Source organism: Sinocyclocheilus anshuiensis, unplaced genomic scaffold, assembly GCF_001515605.1.
Source record: "Sinocyclocheilus anshuiensis isolate Anshui unplaced genomic scaffold, SAMN03320099.WGS_v1.1 scaffold915, whole genome shotgun sequence".
NCBI lineage: Eukaryota > Metazoa > Chordata > Actinopteri > Cypriniformes > Cyprinidae > Sinocyclocheilus > Sinocyclocheilus anshuiensis.
Window position 1 is genome coordinate 137,340 of NW_015542378.1, and position 14,841 is coordinate 152,180.

At 36.5% G+C, this 14,841-nt stretch overlaps 1 long non-coding RNA gene across 1 annotated transcript; it reads left to right on the forward strand.

Moving 5' to 3' along the window:
* Positions 1 to 797: 797 nt before the first annotated feature.
* On the forward strand, positions 798 to 12,542 carry LOC107692462 (uncharacterized). Its single transcript, XR_001634649.1, has 4 exons — positions 798 to 1,016; positions 3,903 to 4,026; positions 11,988 to 12,095; positions 12,494 to 12,542. It is a non-coding gene; the product is annotated as an uncharacterized LOC107692462 (long non-coding RNA).
* The last annotated feature ends 2,299 nt before the right edge of the window (positions 12,543 to 14,841 follow it).

The window sequence follows — 14,841 nt, forward strand, 5'->3', positions numbered from 1 at the left end:
TGTTCAATGTCAGTGTTTCTCCACAAATTTAATCCCACTCTGTGCTTTGGCATGTAGGACATGAGCAGGAAAGAGCCCATCTCTTGTCTCATATTTGTGTTCTCACACTATTCCAAAGCAATTGACACTGTTTGTAAATGGTCAGAAAACCTTGCCTGAGTTGCTAGATACTTGGGTTACACTTTATTTCGATAGTCCACTTTAGACATTCTATTAACTATAAGTAACTAACTACATGTCAAGTCAAGTCAAGTCAAGTCAAGTTTATTTGTACAGCGCTTTTCACGATACAAATCATTGCAAAGCAACTTTACAGCAAATTAAGTCTCTACAATATTTAGTGGTAGCTTATCAGTGGTGACTGTCAGTTAATGTACATATGGCAGAATTGTACAGAAAAATCAATTTAAGACGTAATAAAACAGACGATGAACACTATTAACAGCAATTATTATATGATGCAATCAAACTTATAGCAAAATGTGGTGTTAGGGTAGGTTTAGGGTTAGTAGAATAAGTTGACCAAGAAAGTGTTAGAAGATATTAAGCAAACAGTCTACTAATACTCTACTAACTGCTAGTTGACATGTACCTGTAGTTGCAAAGTTACTTACTGTTAATAGAATGTCTAAAGTGGACTATCGAAATAAAGTATTACCGATACTTGTGTAGCCAACTTGTGCCCATGATCCATGGTCACGGAAAGTAGGACAATCTGTTAGCCTTTATTATTTATTTATTTGTTTGGAAATATTGGTTTCTTAGTTTTTCCTCTTTTTAATTTCCCACAGTGAGGGTCAACTTTCAAGAAGCGGTTTCTTGTCAAGAGCAACCATGAAACAAGCAGGCAGAAACACAACGCAGGCATGAGACATTTCAGGCGAGAGAGCCACATCTGAGCCGAAAAGCTGGGAGGCTGATGACAAGAGAGCTGGTGTTGACAAGGAGCACTTCCTGGCCACAGACGATCAATTCCCCTATCAGAGGCGTTCTTCAGACAGAATAGGTTTGGAATGGTAAGACCGATATTCAGTAAATTACAATTACAGTAAATTACATTACATTACAAGACAAAAATACAGTACATACTCATGCAAACACTAAAATGGCAGATACAAAAATAAACACTTAAAACAAAGTGGCAATTTTGCACTTAAAAGTCTGGCATATTGATCTGGGTACAGAACGCAAACCCACAGATTTAGACATATCACCATATGAACATTCAAATTGAGAGTGAAGGGAAAGAGAGACTGGATACAGTCTAAAAGAATGAACAGACAATGATGGACAGATGGACAAAACATATGGAACCATACTTCCCCTCCTTTAGTCTCTAACACACGCACACCCAACCATCCACATCACACAACATCCACACATGGTTGTATTTTCACATGAGCATTGCCAAAAGAGCTGGTTCCTTCGGAAGGAAGTAAACCATCTTCTTTTGCTCGAGGCATGACTTTGATAGTTCCGAAATCCAACCACTTATGTTGTCTTGATATCTTTCAGCAAATACCAATTCACTCATCTGTTTCTCTACATGTGGCTGTGGTGGTCTGGTTTAGAAAACTGGCTCTTCGGATTTGAATGTGTGCCCCCGACGTTTCACCACATTCATTGAACTGGGCAAATTAAAATTGTGTAAATTGCATGCTGATATGCACAGAAAAGGATCTCTGGTTACGCACATGCATAAATTTGTTCTTACCTTTGTTGAAATGTTAATGAATCCACATTGGAGAGTGTATGCCTGCAGATAGTAATTAGCATAATACACACCCAAACCATCTCCATATGAAGAGTTTCTGCCGAACCTCATTCGTACAGGTGCAAATGTTTTTATTCTTGTTTTTTTATGCAAAACATTTTCAAATAATTATAAAATGTTGTGCATGTGTCAATATATATTTTAATAATAAATAGATTTATTTCTATAGATATTTATGTTCTATAAACATTTTATAAACACTTTCTTAAATTGAGTGTTTATTATGGTTTTAATTTTATTTTATAGTTAGAAAAAATCTTAAAGCTTCAACTTATTGATGAATCATGAATTGCACAAATATGTATGCGTGAATAGTAAATGAAAAGTGTGAAATGTTATATATACATCAAAAATTTCACACTTAAGACCCTGCGGCCTCATATGAGGACATTATATTTTTGTGAATTTCTCTGAGACTGCACATGCCACAGTTTTAAGTCTGGATGTCCTGTACAGAGCACATTCAGGGCATTTCAGAGATACTAAATATTTGGATGTTTCACCATGACACACAGTTTAAAAATTAGTCAGATTTAAAATTACACTTGTTTTTTCATTACATGTTGCCCCAAAAACACATTAATATGCAAATTAGATTTAGTTTATAGATACATTGTATATAATGAGAAAACCCGTTTATGGCCATTTTACACACATTTTGCAGAAAGAAAAATAGTATATTGAATCATTCTGTTATAACATAGTTGAGAATCATCTTTATACAAAGTTTGATAAAAAACAAATCTTGAAAACTAAAATGTATTGGTGATTTAAAAAATCAATTGTTTTTGCCTATTCATGTTCATTCATGTCTTTTTATTTTTTTAAAGAAATTGAGTCCCGATGTCCTCTACCGAGGACATAGCATAACTTATGAATGAAATATCTTTTTTTAATATATATATTTTTTACATTATTTTTAATGCTCTAAACAATGTAAAGACATGGAAAAAAATAACTTTTTTTATTTATGTTTTTTTTATGGTTTTTATTTTATATTCAGAAATATTTTCAGCAAATAAATATGTGTTTATGCATGGAATAGTGAATGACACCCACTGTTGCTAATTACCCTTCTGGACCTCTTCAAACCTCTCACAAACTGTCTCTTCCTGTCCTCCTTAGAGCAATTTCCCAGCTAGCCTCTGAAGTCCATGGCCTCTTGTCGTCTGTGCTCAATGTTATCTAATCTCAAGCAGTAGGGCTTCAAAATCCTTCAGAATGGGCCAACTTCAGATTACAGTCTGCCCTGTCTGTTGTCTAGATTTTCTTCCAAACTTCCACTTGGAGCCGTAAGTACCATTAGCCTCTCCACTGTCACCCCTCAATAAGACAGATAAGACTCACTGGGAGGATGACAGCAATGGATGCACAAGGATGGGCTCCGCATGTGTCAGTTTCCACCCTTATCCTTCCTGGGACATACTGGCTCTTGCTTGGCTATTTTTACCCTCTCTCCTCCAGTAACAGCCTAAACTAAGGGGTTGCTGTCGGTTTATTGGCATCCACACAAGGGTAACCACACCAATGGCCTCCTTCAAGGCGCGACTGAGCTTAATGCAGAGGCTGTCACTGAGTCCTATCTAAAGAGCTTTTAACAGTTCATAAAAAAGAAAGAAGTCTGTTTAGAAAACAAAGTTATTTTCCAGTAGCCATAGTTATCTCCATGTCTATAGTGTGAAAGCAGGGATTAATTTTAATATATATTGAATTTTTTTCTCAATATGATACTGTTCACACTTGTTCAGCCTTTGTGTTTTTGGGGTCTGAATTACCTAAAAGGCTATTCTCAAAATACTTACTTAACATAATTAAGTGTTTGGTTGACAATTCATGACTTTTCCAAATCTTCTGAGAACTGATTTTAAACAAATATTATATTGGAAAAATCACAGTCGCCATAAAAAAAGTGTTCGTTACTTCTGTTTGGGGTTCCCTGTATAAAAACATGATTAAATACAATTCATTTAAACATGCTTCTGTTTACTGTATTGTAGATTTACCGTATGTTGCTGGCATCAAACTGAAGCAACAATAAAATACCAGATAAAAGGAGCACAGTCTATTTTGTGAAGTTGATATTGTCCATCCTAAATGTATATTTTATTCTGTATCTGTGAATTCACAGTGAAAGGAAACGCAAGTGCCGAACAGCCACGGGATATGGGCAGGACCAGTCAATCATCATCAAAAGTGAGGGGCGGTACTAGGAATGTGGGGAACTTCCACACTTCCTCACAAATGAATTTAAAGTGAGTTCTTAAATGACATCAAACCAAACTGCAGTTTGGATTCATGTAAAATCTCTCTCATTCTCTCATGCTGTAATTGAGATCATGACAGCATTAAAGTTCCTAAAGTGACCCAAATGTTCATCAGCTCAATGCTTGAGAGGTTGCGGATTGGAAATGAGTTTGAACGTTCTTATGTGATTTTCTACACAAGGAAAAAGCAAAGCATGATGAATTTTTGAGGTTGGCTATCCACATTTTCATTTCATTTCATTTGGAGCGCCACAAACCCAAATATGGCACATTAGGAACGCACTGAACAAGACAAATATCCTGGTAACGAAACATCTGTAAAATTTTCAACAACCAATGAATCATACCTATAGTGCATCACGTTATTGGCTCATCTGCTGGGAATTTCCTACCTTCCAAGGAAATGGCACAGTGATTTAAATGAATGGAAAAGTATTCATCTGTACCTTCCTCTCTCTCTCTCTCTCTCTCTCTCTTTACCAGCATGCCTTTTATTTGTGAAGAAGCCAAAAAGTGTAGTTCACTTGCCAAGAGGAAGTTTAGGGCTGATTGCAACCATGATTAAAGTGTTTGTTTCAGACTGTGCTGAATAAATCCATTTTGCATGGTTTGCTAGTAAATAAATAAATAAAGATCAGTTCACAGGTTCCAAATTGAATAAAAAAATGTGGTAAATGTAAATATAAAGGGTGCCTGGAATCCATGTGTTTTTTTGTTTTGTAGGCTGTCTTAATTGCTCATTACTGCAGGATTGTTATTCGAGGCATAATTAAGACCTGCTTAATAATGCAGTCAATTGATTGATTAACTCATTCATGTTCTGTCAATAGAGCCAGCACACTGGTGTTTGAGAGAAAGAGAGAGAACAAGAGAAGGTCAAATAGCCTTTAACCAGCTGTGTCCCATCAATGTCCATCAGTCAGTCCAGTCTTGTGAAATGTACTTTTCTCTGGATTATACACTCGTTCTTCTCAGTTTTCAGTGATGAAACATTGAACGTCCAAACTAAATTCAGTTTCAAATATTGTGTATGTTTTTTAAAGAAATATTTCATCCAGAAATGAAAATTATGTCATTATTCACTTCCAAATGTAACTCAAATGAGTTTCTATCTTTGGTGTAACCCAAAAGGTGAATGTTTGAAGAATATTCCTTTCTAGTAATGAATGTAAATGAGACTGTTATTATGATCAAAAAAGTACTATAAAAGTGGTTCACTATATTTTCAGGTGTTTTTGAAACAGTCAGTTTTGGGATTGACTGAAATTTAAGTTGTTAGACCTCCTTGCTGTAAGTTTCTTTTGTGAACACATTATTCTTCTAAGTCAGATTTGTCTTCCAAATCAGAATTGTTTTACGTGATCCATTTGATAAAACTGATCTGAATAATTCAAACTCATTACCTGATTCATGTAAGTAAGTAAATTTCAGTGTGTTCGTCACATCGCTATCTTATGGTATCCGAAGACTACCATAGTCTGGTACCGCACTAGTCTGCTTTTATGATAATTTGATGCTTTTGCATCCTTTTTGAGGCATGAAAGCTCTAGCCCCCATTCATTGTAATTGCATGGAGAGCAACCATTATTCAAAATGTATCTGTTTGTATCACACATGCACAAAAAAAGAGAGAAAATAATATGGGTTTGGAATGACATGAGGTTAAATGAGCAAATGATGGCAGCATTTTCACTCTTGAGTGAACTATTTCTTTAACTGCTCAGGGGGGTAAATCTAAGAGATTTGTTTTTATGTGGAAGGGCTACACAGTGGGACTCTGAGAGTATCAATCAAGGCTGTCACTGACTCCTGCAGCCTCTCGCTTCAGTTACCACAGACACATCTGCACAAAATGCAGCGTGAAATTGTATGGCTCCTACCCCACAAGGGCCATCTGCCTCCCTATAGTCCTGATCCACCTCTAGCCCCTTGTCCTGAGCCATGAGCTCCGGTCACACCGTTGCTAGAGGTGTCCTACTTGTTGCATTTGTCCTTTCCAACCTCTGAACGTGCCTTCTAGAAAGCTCATACTATTACCTATATCTGTCATTTGTAACTTCAAAACAAATATATGTAGATTGGCATTGTTGACTTCCAAATACCTAGAGGATAATGTTATTGCTCTTTTATTTATTATGAAGCTAAATGGACTTCTCAATTTTTATGTATCCACACTGTTTTAGATATTTTCCTTAAAATTTCGCAGGAGGAATATTACACACATTTGGAAATCATTGGCATACTTCAATGAAACTTGCATTGGTTAAATTGTTTTGTCAGAGAACAATTGATTAGATATATTTGAGGTCATATTAAAATCTCTGAGATATGATTGCAAAATCTGAGTGCAATCTGAAATGTTGTTGCGTTCTCTTTTAGATGGTGTTTACAACACTGTTTTCAACAAAAAACTGAAAACTTTTTTCCGTGTTTTGGCCATTCATTTATACAACAGTTTTTTGGGGTCCTGAAAATGCTAACTTTTGAAAATGGATTTCAAAGTTCAAGTTTTTAAAAACAATACCATTATCATCTTCAAATTTCTTTTTATGAAAACGATGACATCGTGCACTTCTTTACAGAGAGACATCGCCAACTACTGACCTGGCATGCATAATACAGCAGTTTTTGCAGTTTTCACAGATCAATGTGAATGGGGATAATTTTGACAATGTTGTCATCTGTATGCAAAACTTTTCAAAAACACAAAGGAAATCCAATTCCGTTTTGTAGAACATGGTTATTGTGTAAACGTACCAGTAGTGCAGACACATGTAAGATTACTGGGGTCTTTTACTTAATTCTGAGAAACAGACGGTTCCATTTGATGTGTATATGTATATATGTACTTTTTTGTACTTTTTTTTTTTTTTTTGCTTATGACTTAAAACGTTTAATTTTTGGATGTACTTTCTACTTTTTCTTTGTACTTTCCTATTTCAACATTCTCTGAGTTGTATAGATAATGATATAACGATAACCTCCAGAACTCACATCAAAGAAGGTAGTCTAATTACCCCATCTCAGCAAAGCTTAAGAACACAAAATGGACCTGATTACTTTGCCGTGCAAGTCTCCAAAGTCATTGAATTGCATTATGCCGCCTGTTAATTTACAAATGCTGCACCCAAACTGCAATCACAGTCTGTGAGAATATAGCCATACCTTGGGGCCATTTTGAAAAAGATCAATACACCTGACATTAGATTAGCTTGGAAACACATAAGATGGTCGAATGGATAGCAGCTGACTGTGCAGTTTTAAAGCTCCTGATAGACTGAAGTAATGAAACAATGGACTGAAATCACAGTATCATCTTTAAGATGCTCACCAGTGTGACCTGGACTCACTAGCAGTCAGTTAGAGGTAATCAGACTTTTTGGATTCAAATTCCAATCAAACTACCTTTTTATGTAACTGACTTAGAGCTTTATGCAACCGGCCACTGCTCTCGAACTTCTGGCCAGAGATGCTGTATACTCAATACATGAGATATAAAATCAGCTCACTTTCTTGCACTTGCAAAAAATACACAGATCAACGAGAGAGTGCAAGAAAGAGAGAGAGGTGAAAGAGAGTTTGTACGAAACAATCTTCTTTTCATGTCAAATCTGATTGTAACATTCTTGACATTTCACACCACCTACATTCCCCATGGGACTCAGGAAAGGTAATCTAGTGTAGCTGAAGGCAGATTGAGAGACAGGCTAGCCTGCTACACATGGCATTCCCCATGGCTACGTGGATATCAGATTCCCTCACATATACTTCCAGAATGTTATGAGGATTTTCACTCAGTTTCCTTAATGGGCTTAGATGTTTTTATTCATAATTTCTTAAATTGTTTGAATTTGAGCAGGAAAGGGGGGTTCTCCAAGGGGCTCGCTCTGATTCTCAGTTAGCGAGAGAATGGGTTATTTTGACTGCCAGAGCCGGAGGCAAACACATAGGACACATTTTGATGTTTTGAACTTTGAAAAGACCTCCACCTTCCTCTTCTACGCTGTAAGTAATGATTAACAGTTCTGCTGTAATATTATGCCTTCCTAAGTGTTTATGTTGCATTAAAACTCTAAAGGTTGTTAGATTGTTAGCGATGATTAGCTAGAAATGCTATCGTGGAAACAAAAGACATAGTTCTTGTAAAAGTTCATTGTAAAAGTTCTTGATTTAACATCTGAAGTTTGTTATATCTGCATATTTTTTGTAGATATATGTTAACAGTGGAAAAGTAAAGCCCTTCGGGTTTCTTTGAAGATTTTATGAACCTTAGAACCAAAAAAGCTCTTTTATGGCATCAAATTTTATTTTATTTTAAGGGACTGTTTTCCTGTGTGATTTTATCTAGTAGTATGTGGAAAATGTTGAATGAACAAGCTTTATTATTTAATTTTTCTCAGGATTGCATTTGACTGTCATTCTCATGCCACTTTTATAATTATAGTTCATGCTATGCTTATCTGCTTAAAAACTTGTAAAATTAGATTTTTCAGGCAATACTCTGTTAGTCAGTGTGTCCTTGTATCTTACTTCTTTAACGCTATAATTATTCAGGTAGGGTAAGGATAGTCAAATCTAGCCTAAACCATGAAGTACTCACCCGCTCGCAGGTTGCAATCCTTCAGGAATGACGTAGAAGACTCCCTTGTGGTTGTTCTCGTTTTATGCTCAGTTTGTAGTTATAAGTAAAGTCTCACAGGAGGCAATCATAACAATAAAATCTCTTATTTTATAAGTTACAATACAAACTAGTTAATGCAAAAATAAAACAAAATTAGCTAAGCCACGTGTTCTATAATCAAACTCTAAACAGCAATATTGGAGATGCTGTTAAGCGCCCCTCGCTAGGGTATCAGGTGTCCTTCATGCTTAATGCAGGCAGCATCTGAAAAGTGTTTACTCCTCAGACATGTTATACTACTTTTTGGGTAATTCCAATTACATATCAATGTCTGTGACTCATGACGGATGTCCTTCGTCTGTCGCTTACTTTGCTGTCTACGTCTAGCACTCTTCCTCTTCTTCATCGTAGTCTTCGTCTGGCTCACCTCCGCTTGATGTTGAAACATGCTCTCTTCACCCGTGTACCCTCCTATTATTACATAGCATCAAACTCATAAGCCTAATTTCACAACTGTTGCTTATTTTATCCTAACAAAGCAAATGTTGCAAGTGCAAGCATCTTTATATCAAGGCATATGTGGTATTAACCTAAAAACTAGCAAATAAAATATTGAAACAGGTAAATAGCAATATCAATATCCATATACAAAACAGCTCACAGTCCAAGTGCATCTCATTCCTTTCAAATGAGGGGGGGACGGCATAAACACAGCAGGCATAAACAAAGAAAGATGAAATGATCCTGCTGAATGTCACTGGATAAATTCACATCTAAACGAAAAGTTCTACAATGAAAGATGAAGTGAAATGAAGCAGGGCATCGTGGCCTTCATCACATAATGGCATCTTCTCCCCCTTTCTTTCCTCCAGTTTTCCAGTGGCTGCACTGAACAAATGTGTGCTGCCTTTGGTAAGCACATCGTAAAAATGCAGAGGAATGCCAGTGGAAGAGTTTGGGTTTCCCCAATTTCTATGACTTGAAAACACCAAACCATAAAAATATCCAAGTACCTCCGGTGCTTTGAAAAGCAATACGAGAACTTCAGTTTAAATAGCCTGGCGTGCCTTAAGCTGTAGTAAACAAACAATAACAAAATTGTAATTGCAACCAAGCCAGAACATGGCATGAAATATGTTTGATGTATGTGCAGTCACTTTAAACCCAGAATTGGGTATTGGCATGCTAAAAGCAACAGTTTGTGGCCCAGAGAAGCAGAAATAATTTCCTATAAAACAAACTATTCAGCAGTGGCATGTAATTGACAAAACTAGATGTTTCTGTTGCAGTACAATACACACTCAAACCAGCCTGATCAAACAATTACGGTTGCATTTACAGTCTTATGCAAACAACTAGTGTCTTAAGGGATTAGTTCCATCAGAAAATAAAATTTAATTTACTCACCCTCATGTTGTTCCAAATTCGTGATTTTCCTTCTGTGAAAAAATTTGAATCATTTACTGATCAAATGGGGACTGGAGCTTTGAATTAGTGTGTTGAACTTGAGAACCGCATGGTTTTGTGAACTGAATGGACTGGTTCATCACAAAATACTCAGTTATTTTGTGAACCAGCTAAATAGAGTTAAGTTGGATGTCAATATTCAGACCTGATAGATTTCAATTGACAGACTTCAATGTCGCCCTCTTCCTCACTCAAAATTACCAGACAGATTTATAAAATTGTGTGCAAGTTCTTGTCTACAGTACTTTTATAACACTTTTATGGTGCATTTTGGAATCCCACATTTGGCTATATTTCTATATTCACTTCCATAATATTGAAAAGAGTGGCCATTATACGTTTAAAAGAATCATCACCTTTTGTGTTCCTCAGAAGAAATATAAGTAGATGGTTTCTGTTTTGGTCTATTAGCACTGTTCATTTTGTTTTAGAACAAATTAGTGTTATTCTATAAAAGTGTTGACAGATACATTTATCATTAATATAAGCAGACAGCCTCAAAACCATTAGAGAATTTTCCAGATGATAAACAATGGATGATTTGGGTCATGTGCATGTTTGTGTGTGTGTGTGTGTGTGTGGATGCAATTAAGCACATTTCTGTGAATGCGCTACCCTATATAGCGCATTAATGTGAATTGTGCTTGTTTTCAGTGGCCACACACAAGCATATACACTGCTAAGGGAATAGGAGAGCCTATTAAAATGAATTCATAATGCGTATCCTTAGGAAACTCTCAGCTATGATTAGCTGACTGAGTGTTTTGTGAAACTCACACTGTGGCCATGCCCTGAGGTGAGCTATCATTTAGAAGAGTTAATGAAGCTTTTCATACCTAATTAGCCTTCGGCAAGATGGGAATCATACAAGTAGAAAGTTTATTAATGCATGAAGCTGAAGGATTAAAGAAACTAAAAAGCAGACCGGTTGACGTAAATGGGCCTGTATTGAGTTTAGAGCAATGTTTGAACTGATTCGCTGTTCAATATTGTTTATTTACTGTATATTTATCTGGCTTTCACTAGGGTTCCTTTGAATGTTTTAAATGTATTGGATTATATTTAAGCGGAAGCGCAAGTATACTTGTCCAACAGATTGAGACATTCTACTTCCTGTTACTTCCTGTCACATTTTTCTGTTCCCTGTTGGTACTTTTAACTCGATATTTGTGTGATACTTGCGCCTCCTGGTCTATATATTATGATACCTATATGTGACCCATTTTCCACCAGGCAAAACCGTAAGATCGCTTAGGATCATTTAGAGTAAGGGATTTCGAAAAACCTCTAAAATTACATCTCCAGTGTCTAACTAAATGAATGTCGGGGTTCTGACACTTTGGTCTAGTTTATTCTTGGTTATGTGACAGAGCCCTGACACTTGTGTATCTTTTTGTTTTTGTGTGAGTGTGCGGTTCGGGTTCGCTCACGCCATGCGCTCTCTTGTCTATGTGTTGCATTTGTTGTGAATGCACGTTAAGTGTTCTTTTCCTCACCGTGCGCTCTTGTCTCGTGTCTTCGTTGGTCGTTGTGTTTCGAGTTCGTCGTCATTGTATTTGCCTTGCAGTTAAGTTTTCCCCAATAGGGTTGTTTTGCTTGTTTTTGTTTTTGAGTCCTTGACTCATCCTTACCTCTAAATATGACAATTAATGTTTTTGATATTTTACCCATGTTTGCTTTCACATGGACATAAATGACCTTGAGTGAGACTCGCACAGTAATCTGGAGAAGGTTCCAGACTCCTAAAGGCCTCCGGAGAAACTCCCACCCAATGCAAAGCCACCTGCCTGGCCTTCAGTGAGCCAGAGTGCCAGCAGAAGTCAGATAAGGTTGTCTCACTCTTTCTCTCTCCTCATGCCAGATTTCCAGCAGCAATGAGGCTTATCGGAAAGATAAAGGCAGCAGGAAACCGTGGCCTCAGGATGGAGAGTGTGGATGGAGTACATCATTTGTTCAGAGAGAACGAGAGGTAGAAATCAAGCTATTTCCTTCAGAGTTGACACCATAGAGCTAGATTTGGAGAGAAAAGGGATGGGAGTGAAACTTTACGTGAGTGGTTCTGTTTATGAGAGTCCTAAACATTGATTAATCACTCCTCATCTTTAAATAGAACTTCATATCCATTCCCTTGAAACTGCTTTCTGTCTAAAAGTGTCAGCCAACTTGCATAAAGTAATAATCTTGCTGTCTGGTAACATAAATCCATATGATTTACAGTGACGTTTCACCAAAAGTCATGGTGTGGTGCTCTTTTAGGTGTAAAGCAAGAAGTTTCATTCCCAAGAGATGTTTGATTGACATTTCTTCATATTAGTCCTTATCAAAAGGTCAACATCACCTTAACAAGCATTTCCTTCCTCCATTCAGAGAGAAAGACAAGTGCAGAAGAGGAGCACTGAGGAAAGAGAAAGGTGGAAGAATACACAAACGTGTGTGTGTGTGTATACACTAAAAAATGCTGGGTTGTTTCAACCCAACTTTGGGTCAAATATGGACTAACCCAGCTGTTGGGTTAAATTTTTTAATGAAATTTTTAACCCAAAAGTTGGGTTAGTCCATATTTGACCCAAAGTTGGGTTGAAACAACCCAGCATTTTTTAGAGTGTATATATATATTAATTGTTACTGCTATTATTATTACATACTTTATTAAATCTTTTTTTTTTTTGAAAACCTTTTTTTTTATTCTTTGGTGAATAGAAAGTTCAAAAGAATTATACATTTTCATTTAAAATTTTCATTAAACTTTTCAAGTTTTGCTATCCTTATGGGGATATACATCTTTTTATCCTATAAAATGGGCACAAACCACCAAAAATATTCCTGGTTTTAGCAGTCTAACACTGTGGTCTTAAGACTTCAAATCTAAACCACAATTTAATCTCTGCATCTCAATGGAATGATGTGATCTCGACCGACAGAGCTTTTCCTCCTTCTCTCCTCACCCCTTCACTTTACATTCATCTCTCTTGATTGGGTTAGAGCTCGAAGCCGGTGCTCCCCATGTAGCTTTTGCTCAGATTAGTATGAAAGCTATGCTTCAAAAAGATATAGATTGTATATGTAATGAGCTCTGAAGGCTTGACAATGTTTGTGTTTGTGCTATGAGGGCAATGTGGGTTTTAACAGGGCTCAGAACGGTGATAGAAAATGAGATGCTTGGTTTAAAAACACTCATGTGTGCGTGAGGAACGTCCTGCTCTCCCTTTTTGCACATTTTACAGAGGCAGTGTGGCCTGCTACCTATCAGCTTAATAAAGAAAATACAAGGACAATTTCCCTGTTCTTTGCCTCATTTGCACCAGGCTGTGCGCATCTGTGCAACCTCTGTCATATTCTTCTCTTAATATTGGCCATTTTTTCTCTCAAGGCCCATTAAAATCTGAAATTGGTTGTAAATAAAGTTCTAGATGTTGAAAAAGTTTTACTGATCGTTTGAGAAACTATGCCACAGCACTAAGTTATGTCATTACACACTAAATTTTTGTCATATTCCAAATGTACCATGATAAAAAAAGACTGGATTTTATTCATGCAAATCGGCTATCGTAACTGTCCAGTTGCTTCAGCTTGACACCGGTAACTCACAACAAATGACACAGAATACCATTACTCTTCTTTAAACCGATTTATTCTGCTGTCACATTCATCCATCTCCGATCTGTGACCAATGAGGGAGGATGTGGACAGACCCACCGTCTGTCTTGCTGTCTGTCTTTGACATTAGGCTGCTTTTATGAATGCCTGTTTGTGAGAGGGAAAAATCATAAATGGAATGATCTATAGGTAAAGGAACGGATGACCAGACAATGTCAAGGGCATGAGTCTCTTTTGAGTTATGCTCCCTCATGCGCATGTGACTAGGTGCTCATACACAATGGATCATTTCAGAACCTTATACTCTTTACACTAACGGTAAATTCTTGCCATTCCAGATACTCCCGAGGGGCTCGTTCGTCTGGGATGTTCGCTGATGGGATCCTCACACTTGCTGGACCGCTGCATCTTCTCCGGTTAGGAATTCTGTGCTGATTTTCATTCATTTTAGCCAGCTGATGGATATTGATATAGTCATCATTGCTCTTCTCTCTGTGTTGTCAACCTAAATGAGATGGAAAATGAGAACTAAAAGTGATCCGGAATTCTTAGGCATGATATATATATATATATATATATATATATATATACTGTACATAAATTACGATATCCTTCAGGGATTTTTTGGTAAGGACTTAAATCTGTCGAAGACTCTAGCCAAAAATTATATGATATTCAATTTCAAAGGACTAGTTACTCGTTTGTCATTTAGATGATCCTTTTATCTAAAGTAATTTATAATGCACTTTATATAGGTTCAGTTTCTTTTAAACATTCCCTTTGGTTTCCCAAAAAGATTGTTAATGGCCTATGAAATCAAAACTGAGGTTTTATTGATGAGAAATTTAGGCCATGAACTTGAATTTTGAGAACGTCTACATGTTAGTACTCTACTAAAAGTTGATTAACTTTTAGCAAATATACTTTTATACAACAAATTTCATTACATAAAATAGTTATTCATTCCTAATGAGTATTTTTGTCTAATTTTCCAGTTAAAATCCTTAAAACAAGACAAATTTACTTAAGAAGCAACACTCTATTGAGATATTAATACTTGTTTTCAGAGAGTGTGAGTGCATTTTCACTTGTTTTAAGTCTAAACAAGTTAAAAACAA